The 14726-nt window shown below is 50.3% G+C and overlaps 1 long non-coding RNA gene across 1 annotated transcript; it reads left to right on the plus strand.

Annotated features, from left to right (window-relative positions):
- Positions 1-2310: 2310 nt before the first annotated feature.
- Positions 2311-10254, plus strand: LOC135818109 (uncharacterized). The gene is made up of 2 exons (XR_010553624.1): positions 2311-3545; positions 8585-10254. It is a non-coding gene; the product is annotated as an uncharacterized LOC135818109 (long non-coding RNA).
- The last annotated feature ends 4472 nt before the right edge of the window (positions 10255-14726 follow it).

Raw genomic sequence — 14726 nt, forward strand, 5'->3', positions numbered from 1 at the left:
GAACGCTGCCAGGTTTGCGTTGTCCTCGAACTTGAGTGGTGTCCACACTCCCTTGTACACCTCGCTCAGGAAGCCCTGCTCCGACATTATCTCGTTATAGCGCACGCTGCCGCCGCGCATCAGGTCGTACAGGCGCAGGAACTCGGTGGCGTTGGTGCGTATGACGGCCACTCCCATGTTGAAGCCGTCCACCCACCGTCCTCCGGAGATGTCCTGTGCCACGGCCATCGGGTGCTGTGCGTCCACCTTGCTCGCCAGCAGCCTGTCCAGACGGCCCACGGCCAGCGTGTCGCTGTCCAGGTAGACCACGCGCTCAAACTGCACCATGTTCCACATCACCAGCTTGACAAACTGGTCGCGGAAGCGCGCCTGGTTGGACGGGTGCGGCGGCGTGACCTTCGGCGCCACGCACACCTTCCAGCCGACATCGTGCAGGCGCTGTACACACTGTGCTTCGCACGCCGTGCCCTCCAGGATCATGACAATGCGCTGCACGCTGCTCGGCGCATGCTTGCCCAGTGACGTACCGAGCACCTCCAGGCCGAGCACGTACGACTTGTACACGTTCTTGTCCGAGGACGAGAAGAGGCTGACCAGCGCGACCGGCTGCGGGTGCTCTCTCGTCGCCGGCGCAATGCTGTCCTGTGTGAACTTGCATGTGTACTTCTGCAGATCGGCGGTGCGCTGCTTCAGCTCAGCTGGCGGCGGTGGCACCTGTGTGCGCCCACTTCTTGCCACCTGCGGCCGTAGAAACGCCTCCTGGTCCGACTTGGGTATTCTGCGCGAGAAGCTAGAAAAGGCCAACAGCAGCAGGGCTACCACCACTACAAACGCACAGGCACGCTGAGCGGGAGCCGACGAGCCGAAATTCTTGAACGCCGACACGTTCATTGCAGCTGTTTCAGTAGCCGGACTGTTGCTTTTTTTATAGTAAATTTTGCTCCAGCAAGCGGCTAGCTAGCTGTTGTTGCAGCGTGTATGACCTCAAATAAACAGCAGACTTCCTATCCCATTTGGCTCAGCTTTACTCTCCAAGACGTGGGGCAACCTTTCTCCGTTCGGCACAGGAAAGATGTTCGTGCTTTCGACCTTTCCATGAGCGTCCCACCCTGCACCAGAGCGACATACAATGACTATGTAGCTAGCTGTGTAGTAGAAAGAAATCTAAATCCAACTTACTTCTTATCTTTAGTATTGTAACAAGGCGAGGACGCGTAGTGCTCCTGACTACAACCATAACCCGGTTGGCAGAGTCCCGGTCTTGCGACCATCTGAACCGTATTGGGAAAACCCAGGTTCGGACCCTCGTTACTCTACGGGTTGGTAGGATTTTTATAATTTTCGTTTTTTTGTGTTGTAGAAGTCGTCGTGTTGCCGCCGTATACGTGTAGTATTGTTCACGTTGCTGCCGCTGCAGGGATCACGTCTACGTCTGGAAAGGATTTGTGATCAGGGAGTCGTAAAATACGACTCCCACGTTTGTGATGTTATTTTCTTGTCTTCCTCTGTAATTAAATTATTTGTAATTTATATTTCTTTTTTCTTTTGTTCTTTTGTTCTTTTTCTTTTTTCTTGTCTTTTTCCAACTTCTGCCCATGGCCGGCCATGGCGTCCTTCTCTCAGCTCGTCAGCTGTAACAGTCATAAGGGACCTTTCGCACCCCGCGGACGGATACGAAACGAATGCTGATTCGTCACCTGGGTTCGAGGATTCGTCAGAGTCCCTGCGGAGAACTCGTTTTCACGAATGGAGGCCTCTTCATTCGTGGCACGCTCCGAATCCGTCAGGTACACATTTCTTTGGATAGGTACACATGTTTTGCAAGGTACACATTTTTCCCTTGATTCCATGATCCATGCACGTGTGCGTGTAAAATCCCGTACACCAAGCTACCGGAGCCCGCGGCCGTATTCGTAGTTGCCATGCACATTTGCATGACGACTTGCGAAACCTGAAATCTGTTTTCAACGAAACGATTACGAGCCGAATCAAACTTTCGTTTCGCATTCGTTTCGTAGCAAATGCGAAGCGAAGGACTAAAGGGACCGTCACTTAATTTTTGCCGACTACCCGCCAAAAAATCTTTTCGTTTCACGTGTCAGACACGTCCGCGAGCGCGTACGATCGACTCGCGCGCGACCGCGCTACCTTTCACGTCAGGCTATCTGTTCACGCCACATGGCTGGATAGCGCGTACATGCAAACATGATTGAAGACTTGCAAAATCAATTTTTTTCCAAGTCCAGGCGCTATAGGCCTAGGCAGCACTAATCAGTCTAATGCCTAATGCCCAGGCAGCTGACTTAATTTTCGGAGAAACACTACTCATTGTAGTAAAAAGTAACAATGAATAGCGATATCATCTAGGAAGGATCGCTACCCTAACGCGAAGGAAAGGCCTTGCGCGGCTGCTCTACGAAGTGTTGAAGAAAGACTCATCAAAGTTTAATAGTTGGTGGACGAACAACTCGCTGGCGCCGGAAAACTTGGCCCCCAACGATGGTATTTGGTGAATCATCAAGCATAATGTCTTGTAGCAGTGTTCACCGAGGAAGGAGAACGCTCTAGTCGCTGCTGTTGTCCGTTTCATCCACGTTGGGCGTTAGCTGCACCGCGCCTATTGTGTTTTAGTATTCCATGGACACACATTAGCATTCAGAGCGATTGTGGAGCCACACTTTACTTCACACAGCGTTGTATTGTCCACGAGCGCAAACTTCATTATCAGCAGTAACTGTTACTCTTCATCCTACATGTAGACTTGGAGTATACACGGCCTTGTCACGACAGCGACAGCTCTACAGAGTGTTCAAGTGAGAAACATTAATTTCTATTGTTGGTGGACGAATAAATGGCTGGTTCCGAAAAAACGCGGCCTGCACCGACGGTGTTTGGTGGATCATCAAACAGGGTGACCAGCAGTGTTCACCGAGGAAGGAGAATGCACTCGCCACCACTCCGATTCATCCAAGTGGGCGTTAGCTGCGCCGCGCCTATTGTGTTTTAGTATTCCATGGACGCACACTAGCGTTCTCAGCGATTGTGGAGCCACAACATATCTTCATGCGGCGTTGCACTGTCCAAGAGCAGAAACGTCAGCAGTGACCCATCATCATACATGTAGATTTGGAGTATACACACCATGCGCCAATGGGCCTTGGCACAACAGCGGTAGCTCTATGGAGTGTTCAAGTGAGAAACATTTGTTTCGACTTTTGGTGGACGAACAAATCGTCGATGCCGAAAAACGTGGCCTGCGCCGATGGTGCTTGAAACATCAAGCATGGTATGTGGTGACTGTCAGTGTTGATCGAGGAACTTGGAAGGAGAACACTTAGGCCGTCGACCGTTCATCCATTTCGTTAGCTGCACCAAGTCTATTGTGTCCTTGTATTCCATGGGCACACAATCATGAAGCATGGCGTCTGAGCTGTGTTCACAGAGCGGGGAGATGCTCTTGCTGCTATCTTATCCGTCCTGTGTATTCCCAAGTGCCGAAGGCTCACAACGATGGTGTTGGACAAGTCAGATAAAATAGAGTCAACGTAAGTACGCATGTGTACTCTTACTGACTGAAACATAAGTGGGGTGTAAGAGCTAATTCAAATGTTTGTTTGTTTGTTTGTTTGTATTTATTTTGATTCGCAAGTTCAAACGGGCATAGACCCAATAACATGAAAGCGAATATGAAAATCATAATGAGAATGAGAATTCAAATACTTTGATCTTCAACGTAGAGTCAGCGGTACATCAGAGGGAGATCGGGTACAACAGAAAGAGAACAGAAAAAATCAGATTTCGCTTGTCGACATCTACAGGGCGCAGGTATAGGGGATTACCTGCGTGCGAAACTGCCGAGCGTGATGGATGGCACGGATGTCGCTGGGGAGGGCATTCCATAATACAGCACCCTTGCAAGCAAAGCGCCCCCGCCCCGCAACCGAACGGGAAACTGGCACGCACAGGCCCATGGCAGATTGGAGCCGAGTAGGGCCGGGTGCAGCGGGGGTTAGCAGGGCTTGCAACTCTGGACTTGCCAGTGCATAACGACAGCGCCACACCAGGTATGCTAGCTTCTGATTAAAGACTTCTGCCACACGGAACACTGCAATGCGCTCCAGCAGGTCGCGGGCAGACGACCACGGAGGGCGGCCAAAGACAGCACGAGCCCCGCTGTTCTGCAGGACCTGTAGACGGTCGAGGTACCTTCTTTGCAGTGAGCTAGAGTACGCGTTTGAGGCATACAGCAGGTCAGACATGATCAGCGATCTAAAGTAGGTCATGCGTGACTGGTGATTCAGGCAGCGGCGCATTCGCCAGAGTGCTCCGATCTTCTGCGACACTCGTGCAGAACATTTGGCAATGTGGGCGTGCCAGGACATGCCGGAATCGATTGTGGCGCCAAGATAACGAGCACTTGGCACACTAGGCAGTGAAGTGTCATGGCAGACGACCTGTAGATCCGCTGTGTGCTGACGGCCGGCAGGAATTGGCACGACTTGGCTCTTGCCAGCATTGAGGATCAGGCCTCGATCCTTCAGCCAGTCTGCAAGGATTGAAACAGAAGCAGATAAGACATCGGATACCTCCTGTGCTGTTCGCCGGCTGCACGCGAGCGCAATGTCGTCCGCGAATTGAACTGACTCGGACTGGCCAACTACAGCGGGGACCTCGCGGGTGTAAAGGCTGAACAGAATGGGGCCCAGCACCGAACCTTGGGGGACACCACTCGTGCAAGCTGATATAGAGCTAGTCCCCGACCCCAGACAGACACGTTGAGTGCGACCGGATAGGTAGCTGGCGAACCAGTCCAAGGCAGTACCGGACACCCCAACACTGTGGAGATCCTGCAATAGCTTGTCATGTTGGACTTTATCGAAGGCTTTGGACATGTCTAACAGGCATACACCTGTGAATAGGCCCTGGTCCTTGGCTGTTAGGATGCGGTTTGACATAAGGACTAATGCGTCTTCAGTAGAGTGGCCACGCCTGAACGCAAACTGGGTTGTTGGTAACGATGCTGTTATGTCCAGGAAGGTGATGAGCTCCTTCTGAACCAACTTCTCTAGCAGCTTGGAGAGTATGGGTAGAAGGGATACAGGGCGGAAGTTAGTTGGCAGCGATGGATCACCAGATTTATGCAGTGGGATGACATTAGCTAGCTTGAACGCCGAGGGCACATGTCCGCACGACAGCGAGGCATTGAACAGGCTAGTGACAGACGGCGCCAAGACGTCAGAGCAGAGTTTGAGGACTGCCCCTGGTACGCCATCGCTGCCTGTTGCCTTCGCGGGATTAACTTGCTGGAGTAGCCGTTCAACAGCACCGATACTGACGTGTGAGAACTTGGGGAGGGAAGTGCGGGGTGGAGGCCCGAGGGGAGCAGACAACGTTCGCGGTCGACAGTCATCAGTAACCACCTTGTGGAAGGCTGAGGCGACATCTTCGATCGTACAAGAGGGTTCAACATGGGGACGGTCTCTACAGGTGACTTTGTTAATGGTACGCCAAAGCTTCTTGGTGTTTCCTGCGTTTGCTGTACATTGTCCCTGGAAGTAAGTGTTTCGCTTCTGTCGGTATGCATTTCTAGCTTCCGCACGGGCGCGCTTGAATGCAGTGTGGAGCGCAGCGTTTGCTTTGTCTCCCCGCCACCGCCTATGCAGCCGATTCTTGCGCTGGGTGAGCTGGAAGAGGTGCCGATCCGACCAGGGTGGTAGCTGCTTCCGCTTGGCAGAAGAACACTGGAGAGGAGCATGCTTGTCGAGGATCGCCAAGAGTTTGTAGTGCCAAATTGACCACATGTCATCAACTGTAGTGTTCGGAGGCCAGGTATCAAGGTGTGCTGCATCAAGGTCGTCTCGGAAATCAGGTATGTGGATTCTACGTACGTTGCGGAATGGCTTCCTCGAGTTACATGCTTGTCTGGGCACTTGAACGTGCAGGCCCAAGAGGACCTGAACGGCATCATGGTCGCTGAGGGTAGACGGCACTACGGCGCAACTCCGGGCATCATCGCAACTTGTGAGGATCAAATCGATGATCTTGCCATTGGGGCACTGGGGTGTGGTCCTAGTGGCAGTTGTGACCAGGTTTCTGAGGCCATAAGATGCTACCAAATCTGAGAAGCGCTGATAGTGCGGGGATGTTGTGCCGGCTCCGACATCGACATTGAAGTCTCCAAGCACAGTCATAGATGATGTCAACAATGCTGCTTTATGAAGCGCTCCATCAAGTCTTTCCCAATAGGTGACTGTTGAGTCGGGCGGGCGGTACATGCAGCCTATGAGATGCTGGCGACCACGTCTGTTTACCGAAATCCAGGTGCCTTCAAGGCCGTCTACGTGGAGATCAGGACGGTGAGACACAGGGAGCGTTGATTTGTAGAAAATGCATACTCCTCCTCCCTGGCGGCCATAGCGGTCGCAGCGGACAACACAGTAACCAGGAATGTGGATCTCATTATCAGATATGGTGCTGTTCAACCACGTCTCGCAAAGGGCAATTACATCCCACATATGCAGGTTAATAAGGTCTTCTAGCTCTGCAACCTTGTGTCGAAGACTGCAGATGTTTAAGAAACCGACCCGAATCTCACCCAGTAGACGCAGCTGTGGTGCGGGGGGTTGCACAATAGCGCGAGGGAAAAATGAATTGGCATTGGGATTAAGAGTAAATGTGGTAATATTAGAGAAGGAAAGGGGGCATCCTGACATAAGACTGCACCAAACACAAAACAGAAAGTTTACTTATCTACTTAGCGGCTGCTTCTGCGGCTGTTCACTCGATCAGCCACTTGCTGCATCTCACGCGCTGAGGCTTGGTGTGCCCAGGCGACTTGAGGGTCCGGGGATGGGGGACGCGTGCCGGTCAGAACTTTGGGAGTGAACGTATGTTTTCCTGTTGCCAGGACAAAACCAGCCTCATCTGGAGACGAGTGGCCAGCTTTGCCACGTGCTTTGGGAAATGCAGGCATGACGGGTGTCGTGACCGGGGCCTGCAGGCGCGCTGGATGGGGCACAGGTATTTTGGACGGCAATGTTGTGCCTACAGGACGGGGTTGCTGGGATGAGACACCGCTCTCCTGTGGAGGTGACTGCTGACGCTGCAGCTCCTGCTGTGGAGGCGGCGAAGGCTGCTGCTGGCGCTCCTGGTCCTGCTGGGCGTCTACTTGTACGCATTCTGCATCGTGTTGCTGTTGCTGTTGGCTCATACTGACAGAGTGAACTGCATGTGCGTACGATCGGGCCCCAGTGCTGCTGGCTGCAGTCGCCTTTTTCGGGCAGTCTCTGGCCATGTGATCAGAAGCATGACAGCGAAAGCAGGTCTGCTGTTGCCCGCGGTGGTACGTGCGGTGCAATGTACGGGATATGCGTAGTTTGCACGGTACGGGTTTCTGGAGCACCACAAGTGCACGTCGAGTCCCCGTGAGGATTTTTACGCCCTCATGGGTGAGGCTTTCTCTCTCAATTATCCCGACAAGTTGCCCAAACTCAGCCAATGCTGAGGCAATGTGACCGTCATGCAGATTGGGTGCACAGCCATACACAAGGACATGACACGAAGACAGTGAGCCATCACCCGGCAGGACACTCACCCGCTCTCCTTTTAGTGCCAGTCCACTCTCCACGAGACGATTTCTAATGTCGAAATTGGACAGGGTGAGAACACACACCCCCGGCCGGCTCTGGAGATCGATCTGGATGACCAGAGTTAGCTCGTATCCGGAGGAAGCTATGGCCTTGGCAATGTCCAAGTGTTCGATGCTCCGTCGACAAGGAAAGTGGCAGTTTACAGTCTCCATCACAGGAGCTCCGAAATACTCAACTGCTCTCAAGCTCAATTTTTTTTTTTTTTTTTTTTTTTTTTTTTTTTTTTTTTTTTTTTTTTTTCAAATGGTGTCGTGACATTCTCATGTACGAGGTTAGTGTGTAGTACTTGTTACGTACTGAATTCTGTGACTTTGTTTTGTCTCCATATACTGCATGCATTCACGTTTCACAGTTATCAGTTTGACCCTGAGTTCATGTCTGTTATCCCGTGTCTCCTCTACTTATTTTTGTTTCCACACGGTTCATGGTGTAGCGCTGCACGTGTTCCGTTAGTTAGAACTTCAGCATAAATCGCAACTACTTGTACTTTCAGACATGTCACGTGATTGTTGCCAGGGTTTGAGCCAATCAGAGCGTTTACAGGCAGGGCCTGAACCCCTGATCATGCCTTGCCTGCCAGCTCTACTACGATATTACATGTCACGTACCCGCGCGCGCGCACGGTTCTCCTGCGCTTGGGCTTGCTTTCCCTTGGTAGTTGGAAGTCAGTGGCTGTTAGTACTCTTAGATTATGTACAGAAAGTGGTGGACATCACGCAATTGCAGTGTAAATTAAAGGGTGGTTGTCAACTGACAACCGCATAATTTTTCGACATAATTAATAAAAGAATTTTCATCTAAAGAGTGAAAAGCAACTAAATAGAGCGGTTGTCGGTTGACAACCCCCCTTTTATTTAGATTATGTATCTGAAGTAAACACAACGTAGAAATATCACAATTGTCTCTTGTGTATTATATCCGTCTGATGTCACCAGATCGTCACACGGTGCTGTGACCAAGATACGGATCATGCCGAACGCTGATTCAACTGGACGAATCACGAGGCTTTTCAGATGCAGGGACACAATGGAAACTGAATGACTTCAGAACAGCACTGAAGCGTTATGTTATCATGCAAGACGCCTTTCTGCGCCGCACAAACACAGGCGGTACTACAGCAGAAGATGTCACTCACTATTCTGCAGGTGCACTGGTGACAGGCGCATGCAAGTTCACCAGAAGGAAGCGGTCTGATGTTAACTGGAATGCCAGCAGTATGAGAGGGTGTGCATTCTGCGGCGGATCTCACCTGGACAAGAGCTGCGCGAAATACACAACAGTAGCACAGCGGAAAGAATAACTGATTGAACAGAAGCGTTGCTTTGTGTGTTTGCGCACAGGGCACCGGTCAACTCAGTGCAAGGCCACCCGCAAGTGTAATGTGTGTTCTCGCATGGGTCACCAATCAGAGTAACCATCATGTCACGATCTGCCCTGAATCTCAACAGAAATCTGACAGCAGTACCAACATAGTAGCTGACCAGCCTGTGGCTGACGAGGTACCAGCATCTAGCGCAACAGCAGCTAGTGCAGCATCAACCAGTATCGCCATTGACCGTAAGATAGTCAGTCGTCTTGATCGGTGCAGATTTCCTCTGGGAGTCTCAGTTGACGTGGAGCACCAGAGGACTTCCGCCAGGACTACAGTTTCTGCCTACCACAGTCGGTTTTGTGGTGACTGGCCGAACACGTCACTCCAAGCACTCAGCTACGCCGATGAGCAGCCATGCCAGCTATCGTTTCTCTAACTGATGCAACTTCCGACTCCTGCACCATCCCAGATCTGTGGGACCTAGACTGTGTTGACATCCAGGATTCAGGCAATCTTACTAACAACGACCTAGCCATTAGGCAATTCATCATTGTTCTACGATTTTGCCTGCCACCAATCGTCATGACCTGCGATACTGAGAAGGCATTCAGTGCCAACCCAGCATACAGAGTTGCGACACGATTTCTGTGGTTCGCCAACTCCGACAGTCCATCAGTCACCCCATCCAGCCTGTTCACGCTCATAAGCAGTCCATTTCTGCTTGGCGCGTCTATACAGCATCATTTGGCACAGCAAGATGACAAAACAGCTAGCAGTGGCTGTTGGTGAGAACATTTTCTGCTGTGCCATTGGAGTGTGCACGATACACGAACCCTGCTCTTTTGTTGGCACCGCCTATGTAACTTACTGCATAGGGTGCAAGGTGACCGTTGTCGGTTTACATGTACTCCAGTTATTACACCGTGCATGCACTGAGTCTGTGCTGCACTGTGCATCCATAGGTGTTCGTTTGCGGTAGCGCAAGGTGACACGCAAGGTTGATGGATTGTTTTGTCCGCTGCTATTCGAAGCTCTCGGAGTCGGAAGCGTTAGCTCTGTTTCCCCTGTTCCTCCCTGCGCGGAGTCTGTAGTTCTGGCTTGCAGTTGCTGTTACATGCATGTTGGCAGTTGCATGTGTGTTTGGTTTTCAGTTGTCTTTATTTGTTTTGTGTGGACGACAGTTCAATATTCTAGCAGTTGTTGCACTTCCTACTTCTGAAGTACATTCCGTAGTTATCTGCGGTTGGTGTTTGAGAGAGCAAACTGTGTTCTTCTCCAGAGTGGAGTAAACCATTCGCTTGTGTCTGAGGAAAACCCTGTGTGTTGACGAAGAGGTTGACTTGGCTGTAGAGTGAAAGTACCACATGGTCACATGGTCCACAAAATCTTAGAACTACTTGTAACTTAGGGTCTTCTGGCGTATGGTATAATTATATGAGCAGCATGAGAGTGAAGTAAAAGACTATTAGCTCAAACATTCAGTCTTTCAGGAGTAGGTGTTTCATCACGGAATAGGTTCTGCAGTTCACTTACACACTGCAACAATGGACCAGTAGTGTCCAGCATACAATAGAGTCATGTGAATATGTACCGTATGCATACTCACAGCTGCAAGGCCAGCGCCCCGTGGCTGCTTGACTTCTCAATCGATATAAATATTCACAACAGTAAGACTCTGTGATCAATCAGAGCTGTGCTTCGAAGTAGTCACAAATGCCCCATGATCAGTCACAAAACAAAACTTGGCAACCAGTCACAGCTTCCACGGTGCCCCAAGACCAGTCACCAGAAATGACCGTAGTAAATCTGCAGGGAGTTTCATAATCTGTTCATCGCAGAGTCCACTATGCTATGATTCAAGAGGGGGGTAGCGTTCCTGCGGATGCGGAAAACTTGGCTGGAGCCCGAGTGTCACGTGAACCCTGATTTTTAAGACTTATTATTTGTTTTACGATGAGCCTATTATACGCGATACAGGCTCAGAACACACTTTTCGTCTAGTTGGCATATCAGGGATATAGGGCGGAGCAGCCCATATCCCCAATTATGACACGCGAGTAATAGTGAAATACGATTGGCGTATTGTGCTGAACTGACTGCGGTAATGTAAAGCTAAAATAAAGCAGTCAGTTTGCCCTTAGCATGGCCTTGTCATGAGGGTGCCACATCCGTGGAAAGGCAACATGCCGGCTAATCTCCCTGAGAAGTTGAGTGGTTATCAGCAGGCGATAACGCTGTGTCGATGATGACCTGTTGATGCCCGACAGGAACCTTGCGAGGAGAGTCATTGGGCCTGACGGGTAGGTAAAGCCAACTTCCACATGAAGTTTGCGGATGGCCGACATGTAGACATGGACAGATCGGGGCTGAAAAGTTCTGAACAACTCGGCAGCAAAATAACACATAAAGTAAAAATTCATCACCTGGCAATGGATTCCAGTCATGCCCTTGACAGAACTGGAAGTAACGGGCATCGGCGGAAAAATATTTCCGGCTGGTGCCAGTGCTGCTAGCTGCAGCACGGAGTCCGGCAACTGAGAGTTGGCAAGACTGGCTGATCTGGCTCAGCTGCTGCTTCCGGAGCCCTCAATGGTTCAAACACCATCGGCGCAGGCCACGTTTTTCGGCACCGACGATTTGTTCGTCCACCAAAAGTCAAAACAAATGTTTCTCACTTGAACACTTCGTAGAGCTGCCGCTGTTGTGCCAAGGCCCATTGGCGCATGGTGTGTATACTCCAAACCTACATGTATGATGATGGGTCACTGCTGACGTTTCTGCTCTTGGACAGTGCAACGCCGCATGAAGATATGTTGTGGCTCCATAATCGCTGAGAACGCTAGTGTGCGTCCATGGAATACTAAAACACAATAGGCGCGGCGCAGCTAACGCCCACTTGGATGACTCGGAGTGGTGGCGAGTGCATTCTCCTTCCTCGGTGAACACTGCTGGTCACCCTGTTTGATGATCCACCAAACACCGTCGGTGCAGGCCGCGTTTTTCGGAACCAGCCATTTATTCGTCCACCAACAATTGAAATTAATGTTTCTCACTTGAACACTCTGTAGAGCTGTCGCTGTCGTGACAAGGCCGTGTATACTCCAAGTCTACATGTAGGATGAAGAGTAACAGTTACTGCTGATAATGAAGTTTGCGCTCGTGGACAATACAACGCTGTGTGAAGTAAAGTGTGGCTCCACAATCGCTCTGAATGCTAATGTGTGTCCATGGAATACTAAAACACAATAGGCGCGGTGCAGCTAACGCCCAACGTGGATGAAACGGACAACAGCAGCGACTAGAGCGTTCTCCTTCCTCGGTGAACACTGCTACAAGACATTATGCTTGATGATTCACCAAATACCATCGTTGGGGGCCAAGTTTTCCGGCGCCAGCGAGTTGTTCGTCCACCAACTATTAAACTTTGATGAGTCTTTCTTCAACACTTCGTAGAGCAGCCGCGCAAGGCCTTTCCTTCGCGTTAGGGTAGCGATCCTTCCTAGATGATATCGCTATTCATTGTTACTTTTTACTACAATGAGTAGTGTTTCTCCGAAAATTAAGTCAGCTGCCTGGGCATTAGGCATTAGACTGATTAGTGCTGCCTAGGCCTATAGCGCCTGGACTTGGAAAAAAATTGATTTTGCAAGTCTTCAATCATGTTTGCATGTACGCGCTATCCAGCCATGTGGCGTGAACAGATAGCCTGACGTGAAAGGTAGCGCGGTCGCGCGCGAGTCGATCGTACGCGCTCGCGGACGTGTCTGACACGTGAAACGAAAAGATTTTTTTGGCGGGTAGTCGGCAAAAATTAAGTGACGGTCCCTTTAGTCCTTCGCAAATGCGAAAGGTCCCTATAGTCATCACCATGACGACTGTTGTGAGAAGGTGCTCGCTGCCGACGAGGTTGGTGATGTCCCGACGAGGCCATGGCATGGGTACGCCTTCACCACGTCGGAACACCCCGTCTGCACGTTGGTGTTGTGGTCTGGGTGTTGATGGACGTTGATGTTGTTGTAATAGTTGTTGTTGTTGTAATTGTCGTTGATTGTTGTTGTTGTTGTTGTTGTTGTTGTTGTTGTTGTTGTTGTTGTTGTTGTTGTCACAGTGTTGTTGTTGTTGTTGTTGTTGTTGTTGTTGTTGTTGTTGTTGTTGTTGTTGTTGTTGTTGTTGTTGTTGTTGTTGTTGTTGTTGTTGTTCTCCTTAGTGTTGTTCTCGTTGTTGCTGTTGGTCTTGGTAATACTAATAGTCTTGTTCACGGACCTCATGAATTCCACAAATAAAACAGAGTCATATTTCTTAAATCAGCTTCAGGGTAACTTTTCCTTCAATTACGAATGATTTGTGGAATGTTGCAATTGGTAACATGGAAACATAAGTTCAGTGCAGCGTCCAGGATGTTGTTCAGGTGAGGTACGCCGGTTTTCGGGGTCCAATGTCGGATGTCAGCATTGCTTACCTCGGCTGTTGCGCTGGACCGTCTTGGGTTCACTCGTAGTTAATTAATTGTGCGTCCCCGGCCAGGGGGTTGGGCTCTCCGGTATTAATCCTTTGTTGAACGAGAAATTGTTTAATAATTAATTATTGATGAAGGGGTTAGTGTTGTATCACGTTCTTCGAGCTTCGTGGCGTGGGCTGAGTCTTCTGTCAGGTGGACGGAGCTATAAAACACACACACAGGACGCCGGTTATTGGTGTATCGAAGGAGAAGAGAAGTCTCACTGGCGGGTCTCTGAGAGAGACACACGTGTTGACTTTGGACTTACCGTGAGATCTCTCCAGGTTGTCCGAGGAGCTGGTAAGATGGTCGTCGACGTCGAAGGTGAACGTAGGCTGAGGAAGATACATGTATGTGGATTGAAGTCGGACACGAAAAGAACAAAAGAAAAAAGAAATATAAATTACAAATAATTTAATTACAGAGGAAGACAAGAAAATAACATCACAAATCCTTTCCAGACGTGATCCCTGCAGCGGCAGCAACGTGAACAATACTACAACACGACGACTTCTACAACACAAAAAAACGAAAATCCTACCAACCCGTAGAGTAACGAGGGTCCGAACCTGGGTTTTCCCAATACGGTTCAGATGGTCGCAAGACCGGGACTCTGCCAACCGGGTTATGGTTGTAGTCAGGAGCACTACGCGTCCTCGCCTTGTAACATGCTGTCAAAATCGAAAAACATGACTGCTAAACTACCAAGCAAGGCTTCTGTATAACCAATAGTATTGTACTACTCCCTGGTCTGAACTGACTGAATTGAAGCCTTTCCATACTGGTACGATCGTAGAGTCTACGCGTACTCGTACTCGATGTTCCAGTTTTGTGACACGAGAATGGCACGAGTGTACCGCTGAGCGTACACGTGGTCGACACTTAAGCTGTGTTCACAACTGGCGCGTGTACGCGTGAAACCACGCGTTTGTGCGTATATTTGCTGGCTTTTGGGGCGCCATGCGTACGGAAACGCGCCGAAATGGAACTTCCAACATGTTGGAATTTTCAGCGCGTATCAGGCGCGTATCAGCGTACATGCCAGTCACTTTGACTGGCGGGGTCAAAAAATTAGTACTCGAAGGTGTCGCACGCGCTAAATACGACTCGGATTGCTGTTTTTTGTGAAAGGCTGAGCGCGCGTTTGGGGGCGCATGAACCGCAAGCGTACCGCGTCCACGCGCCAGTTGTGAACACAGCTTAAAGCTGTGTTCACAACTGGCGCGTGGACGCTGTACGCTTGCGGTTCATGCGCCCCACGCGCGCT

This window comes from Sycon ciliatum, chromosome 5 (genome assembly GCF_964019385.1).
Source record: "Sycon ciliatum chromosome 5, ocSycCili1.1, whole genome shotgun sequence".
Classification (NCBI taxonomy): domain Eukaryota; kingdom Metazoa; phylum Porifera; class Calcarea; order Leucosolenida; family Sycettidae; genus Sycon; species Sycon ciliatum.